Here is a 7,059-nt window from a genome sequence, read left to right as displayed (position 1 = left end):
CACATAGAGCATGGGAGTTCAACCATCACCACCATTCGACTCATGTCCCTCTGGATGGGGAAATAAATGTGAGTGCCAACTTCCTGGACTCCACCCAGAGAGGAAAATCTCAAGTGAAGAGCCACACCTTCTGTTCAACCTTAGAGGTGGGGGCTGTGGGACATTTGCTGTTCGCCAAATGGGTGTTGTGGTGCACAGAGCATTGGAGAGAGGAGCGAGCTTGTCCAGGGGATAATCCTGTGGCAGAGCTGGTGAGTGAGTTATGGGTATAGTCTACCAACAGGAGATGTTGAGACCAGGAGGATGTGTTCTGCGATACACTATATACCAGGGATGTTCCATAAAAATTCAGAGGGGTTTCCCGTGGCAAAGGTCCGAACATCAAAATGTTTCAATTTGCATAGCAGACCCATCAAACGAAGTCAAAACAGAACATTTCCTATTCCTTTTCACAATATTTATTGAGGTTTTGCAAATAGGATATTATGTTGTCAATGAAAAAACTAATGCCTGAAACTAATTTAATCTCACTCAAGGACAACAATGCATAAACATGACTAAATGTATTCCTAAAAGCACAGAAATGCAAAGTGCTTTTTTTAAACACACATATAAACAGCAAACATTTAAATACAAAGAACAGTAATAACTTACATCCAGTAAACTGGCACAAACATGTCAGGCCTACATTTTAGTACAAATTGTATTTTGTGGCCTGCAACTGAAAAAAAGAAAGGCTGGCAAACATTTGAAGTAAAGCAGTAAAGGCATCTCAGGTCTAAATTTCAAGTAACACTGAACAGGCCAATTAAGCCTAAAATTGAAGTAAATTAGAACAGGTAGATGCACCTTTCAAGCAGAAAAGATGCTTTTGTTTACAGTTCATCCACTGCATGGAAAAGAGGTCTCAGTTGGGAAGAAGGACGTCGATTGTGGCTCACGAAAGCTTCCCCGCTCTGGGTGAGACTTGGCGTTTACTGGACACTTTGAGACAAAGTGACCCTCTTGTCCGCAGTATGTACAAAGAGAGCGACGTCGTCGTTCTTGCTTTTCTGGAGTCAATGTAGTGCAACCCAGCTGTGTATGATCATCCTGTGCTCCTTACCTTTTTTTTTTTTTTTTGGTCCTGTTCGGCTGTTAGGTCAAAAAGAATGGAAGATGAAGTTTTTAAGCTTCCGCCGTGGTTTCTTAATATTATAATTGAATATTATTGAGAATCAGAGTCGATCAGTCCAACAGAACAAAGTTTCTAGAGGGGAGACAGAAACAAAAACAAAAGACAAAGCACTAATTGTAAATTGATCTGGATGAGAAAAGTAAGTCATTACACTATCTACAACAATGAAACATTAAATATGAGTGTTGCATTGGGCTATAGTGCTACACCCTGTGAGGGAAGGACAGGACAAGATAGAACAGGACAAGGACAGGAGAAGAAGCATGCAGGACCAGGGTCGTGAACCTGGCTGTAGAACTGAAGTGTGGTGGGATTAACTATGTAAATTATAAAAGTCGAGAGGACAACAGTATAAGTGAGGGGATACACAAGCAATTTGCATATTCATGAGTTATTTGTCGCAATAAGTGAATGGCCCCACACCCAGTGAAAGAGTCCCAGGGGTGTGTGCCTGCGGACACATGCAAGTGAATTGACACCGTTTTACATTCACAAAGACTGACAGAAGTGTTCTGTAATTACTGTGCCCGAACCGCGGTGGCTGAGGACCCCACCCAATCAATCGAGGGGCGGGATCGGGCCCAGGGGTCCACCCGAGAGCAGCCCGGTGTATGTGGTGCATTAATACGTGGGGCGTGTGTGTGTGATCCATTTAAAATCCAGGGGGGGGGGGGTCGCACGGACCGGGAAACAGCACAGACGTGCTGAAACCCTCTCCGACACCCACACCCTCCCAATCCCATACCAGTCCCCCAGGAACCGTTTGTTATGTATATGTGCCCAGATGTGATTAGTGAGAAAAATATATACAGTGAGTGTGTGCTAAGTGAGTGATTAAGAGGCATGGCTCCTGCAGGTTGGGCCCATTAGGCCGGACAACCACCGACAAAGAGGACTACCCCACCCAGACCCGCAGCACCGATAGCCCCCCCCCCCCCCAACCACATTCCCGCCAGCACCCACTACCCGCCCCCGAGTGTGGGAGGTGGACCCCCGCCCCAAAGCAGGCACCCAGGCGGGCGCCAGCTGGCACCACTCCAGCACCCACGGAACATGGGCGAGTCACCATCACACCACCAATACTCCCCAGGAGGTCTCCCCAGTGGTTCCCCCCCCCCCCCCCCCCCGTCCACCTCCGAGATCAGGAAGGAGTGAAAAAAGTCCCGCCCCCACAGACGCCGGAACCGCAAACACAGGGACAAGAGAAGATCCCCACTCCGTGCATGTGTCCTCTCACCATGCGAACCGATCTAAAATGGGGGGGGAATAAAAATAAATAAATAAATAGAACAATAATAAAACAACAACAGCCTCGACAACAAAGAATACAGAATTCCATTGTTTACTTTCACACTTATGAAAAAACTAGTCTTGTTATTGTCAAATGGCACTCTACCCAGGCAAAGGAATCAAGAGTCTAGATTTAGCATGTTGAGGAAAGGTGACCAGCTATCTACGTATATATGTACCGTATTTTCATGACAATAGGGCGCACTGTATTAAAAGGCGCAGTCTCAGTTACGGGGTCTATTTCTGTATTTAACACATACATAAGACGCACCGTATTATTGGGCGCAGGCATGGTAAAACATACGCTCGGTTAAACATAAGGTAGCATGCATGCATGCTAAAACAAAGGCAGCGGGAGCAAAACTGAGTTCGGTTGTACTTTATTGAAGTATTTAAGAATGTACTCACATTATTTTTTTATCAATCCTCATCCACAAATCCATCAAAGTCCTCGTGTTCTGTGTCCAAAATGAACAGCTGGGCAAGTTCTCAATCAAACACGCCAGGTTCGAGTCAGTCTCGTTGCCGTGCGAAAGCTCAAACAACAGTGCAAGCAGACACATTAGCCCAGCATCCACAATCCATTCACAAATTGTGGCGTAACTCGCCTGGCGCTGCCTCCGATTCTTAGTAAAGCTGTGTTCGCCATCTGTCATCTATCGCTTCCACGCCGCTCTCAACTTCACTTTGAACGCCCTGTTCACACCGATGTCCAGCGGTTCGTCAAGCCTCCCGGAATGATGGAAAGCCCCGAGTTATTCTTTGCTCATTAATCCATTGCTCGAGTTGGTCTTCCAACTGGGTCAGCATTCCTGATGCTGATGAGCATTCCTCAACTTTCACAGTCTTTTTTGCCACCTGTCCCAGCTTTTTGGAATGTGCTGCAGCCATAAAATTCAAAGTTATTGATTATTTGCTAAAAGCAATAAAGGTTATCAGTTTGAACATTAAATATCTTGTCACTGGTCATCTACACGAGTGTTTCCCAACCTTTATTGAGACTGGGCCCATTTTACATTAGACAAAACCTCACCACCAAACAGAAATGTCACAAAAAGTGGATATAAAGTTCATTATGTACCTTCTTGTATCTAAAGGAAGAGCATATCATTGTTCTGTCTCTGACTATAGAGTACGTCACTGGCATAGATAATGTAGTTGAAAAATGATACATTATTTGTAATAAATAAATAACTTTCTATACCTGGCAATACATAAGATTCCAGTCTAAATAAATTCTGTGCAGCATGCTACTTACTGATCTTATCACTGGTCATGCATTTTCATTTCAACCCATTTTCAGGCTGAATTGTTCCAACTCGGACTAGAATATACTGTATGTTCACTCATCTCTAGTTTGTCACATGGCCTGTTACAATCTCCAGACCTAGGACATGGAAACTAAAAGGATTCATGCAGGTGTAGTGTTAACCAAAAGCACAATGTGTTCCGTGACTAACAGCTTTAGTTCAACATTTGTTATGGCTCAAGAAACAACAGAGGGAGAGCTATAGAGAAAACAATTTCCAGAAAGCTATTTTCACATGTGGCGTAAGCTAGACTGCTATGTAATTTTAAACAATGTTGTGAGGCACCGATCATGGTTTTGACTTTGAATGTTTCACAATGCGTTTTTTTTTTACAGCGAGGTGATGAGAATTTGTCAATATAGGGCTGTACAGATCACCAATCCAATACCTAGAGTGTAGCATGAAATTAAGTGACTTTACAAGGAGGACATGCTGAGTTTTAGCTAGCAGGAGGTACAGACAGCGTTGCAGTTTTTTAAATAACTTTTGTTCCTTTATCAAGAAGAACAAGTATCAACTTTATTGCCACGACATACATGCATATTTACGAAATTTTACCTTTGCTTTGAACCCATCACAGTAGTGAACGCAGCAAGCACTAACATTTAGTGACACACACTGTAGGAGGGGGGCACTTTAGTGCCCGCCGAGCAGTTCAGGGTATTGGTGTCTTGCTCAAGGACACCAGAGGATGTTGTGCATGCATGGTTCATTGCCACATCCTCAACTCAGTCTGTCCACACTTGTTTTTTTCCACACATTCGTCAATAGCTTGAACTGGGTCCCTCACATGGCAGGCGGTGATTTAAACCACTTGACAAAGGCTGCCCCAAAAACTAAAGAACTAAAAAGTCAAAATTAAGGTAATATGTGCGTGTAGCTGGGGTGTAAACAATGGCCAAAGATGGCTGGATGAGTCTTGATAAAATTTTCTCAAGACATGACATTATTGATCAATGGTGGTAAAAAATATCGTACTAATAATCAACTCAGATGAAATCTCAACAGAATAATGTTCAGTGTGTAAAAATAAAGACAAAGCTACTTTATTTAAAATTAAAGCAGTAGTCTGTATTTAGTGGAAAGTAGTTTAAAACTAAAACAAATACAACTTTAAATTCATACAGAATCTTTTCTAGTCTTGTTTGGTCATAGGATTTATGTGGATCAATTGTTTTTTTAAATAAAATACCATCCAGAAACTATGCGTTACAAAACTCTTTAGAGCCCTTTTACACCTGCTAGAAAGTTTTCTCCCACTGTGTTAATTTCTTACTGCTTTGAGAATCGCCTTCAACACGTATAGAGAGAATACAACACATAATCATATGAGGGACTGTTGCGGACATAATTCAGGATTAGCTCTCACACTTACTATTGAAACGCTCTTATACACACTACTGAAACACATTCATACATACTGTTCTAGTGAAAAGCTTTCATACACCAGAAGTAGGTAGTAACACGTTACATTTACTCTGTTACATTTACTCAAGTAACATTTTCCTTAAATTGTACTTGTCAGAGTACTTTAAATGCACCGTACTTTTTAGTTTTACTTGAGTATTTATGTGAAGAAGGATCGATACTTTTACTCCGTTACAATGATCGACATGGCGTTCGCTACTTTTATTTATTCATACTTACATGTGCGCGTCTATTATTAGACTCCATCTTCGACTTCCGCATAGGGTGACCGTTGCGGCAATCAAACGGGATCACTAATGTCATTTGACTCCAATTCACCAATCAGACGACACAAGGGAGTCACATGACCGCGCACGTAGCCTTCACGAGCCAATCAAAATGACTCATTTTTCACCAATCAGACAACACAAGGCAGTCACATGACGGCGCACATAGCCTTCATGAGGCAATCAAAATTACTCATTTTGGGGGGAAAAAACAGCCGCGCGACTGTGTTTATTTTACAGACTCCAAAAAACAATAGGTTTGTCATGCAGCTCTTAAACTGTGACTGCCCAAACTTGGATATTTCAGCCACCTTCTAACTTGAGAAAACACCTTTCGGTAAGTTGCAGATGTTTCTATTGTTGTTTTGGCACTGGATATGGCAAAATTAGCACTATCCCTACCGGTGTCACACACGATGACACAATCAATAAGTTTGTTCAGCTACCAGCTTCTTCATGAAGTCATTTAAGCGAGTTAAGCAAATAATGTTTCTGTTGGGCCCAATGCATGTGTTGTTGGATTTTCCATCCATCCATTTTCTGAGCCACTTCTCCTCACTAGGGTCGCGGGCGTGCTGGAGCCTATCCCAGCTGTCATCGGGCAGGAGGCGGGGTACACCCTGAACTGGTTGCCAGCCAATCGCAGGGCACATACAAACAAACAACCATTCGCACTCACAGTCATGCCTATGGGCAATTTAGAGTCTCCAATTAATGCATGTTTTTGGGATGTGGGTGGAAACCGGAGTGCCCGGAGAAAACCCACGCAGGCAGGGGGAGAAGATGCAAACTCTACACAGGTGGGGCCGGGGATTGAACCCGGGTCCTCAGAACTGTGAGGCTGACGCTCTAACCAGTCGACCACCGTGCCGCTTTGTTGGATTTTGGGCAGTTAAAAATTTGTGTTGACTCCCATATATTATTTATTTATTTATTTTATTTTATTGGATGTTCATGGTCTGATTTAAAAAAAAACAAATAAAAAAATCAGAAGTTACTCACAATTTACTCTTTACTTCAGTAGTTTTTTTATTGAGTACTTTCTTACTCCTATTCAAGTAAATATTTGGATGACTACTTTTTACTTGAGTCATATTATTCTAAAGTAACAGTACTCTAACTTGAGTACAATATTTGGCTACTCTACCCACCTCTGTCATACACACTCGGCGGTCATGTAACAAAGGTTATATCTATTGTGTATTTTACATAGAGCAGAGTGAGCGTGGCATGGCTGCGACGTCAACTCTGAGGAGTATAAAATACAAGTCTTTGGAGTCTTGGAGTCTAGCACATGCTATTTTTGGTACAGTAACAGCACACTAATTTTGTTGCGGCTTATGAAAGCGACTCTCCTCTGATGAATATAGTATAGTATACAGTGTACATTATATTACCACGTAACACTCCTGCTTGAGTCAGGCTACTTGATGACTGTTGGCAGCTGTCCCGTTTTATTATTTTTGTGTGTTTAATATATGTATAGAAGTTCACATAATACACAGCTATACAATGTTAGAGGCTGTCCTGGTTTTTTGTAGGTACCGAAATAAATTCCTTTTCAAGTTATGTAAATACCTCTCATACA

General features: G+C 42.3%; 1 long non-coding RNA gene across 2 annotated transcripts; it reads right to left on the bottom strand.

Annotated features, from left to right (window-relative positions):
* Nucleotides 1–516: 516 nt before the first annotated feature.
* Nucleotides 517–4,424, bottom strand: LOC133477341 (uncharacterized). Of its 2 annotated transcripts, none has more exons than XR_009788307.1 (3): nucleotides 4,336–4,424; nucleotides 2,876–3,348; nucleotides 517–1,249 (listed from the first exon to the last, which is right to left on the bottom strand). It is a non-coding gene; the product is annotated as an uncharacterized LOC133477341 (long non-coding RNA). The 2 variants fall into 2 exon arrangements; XR_009788308.1 differs by lacking the exon at nucleotides 517–1,249 and adding an exon at nucleotides 2,311–2,427.
* Between the last annotated feature and the right edge of the window lie 2,635 nt (nucleotides 4,425–7,059).

The sequence above is a fragment of the Phyllopteryx taeniolatus genome, chromosome 4 (assembly GCF_024500385.1).
Source record: "Phyllopteryx taeniolatus isolate TA_2022b chromosome 4, UOR_Ptae_1.2, whole genome shotgun sequence".
Taxonomy (NCBI): Eukaryota; Metazoa; Chordata; class Actinopteri; order Syngnathiformes; family Syngnathidae; genus Phyllopteryx; species Phyllopteryx taeniolatus.
This window is presented reverse-complemented; position numbering and strand designations above follow the sequence as displayed.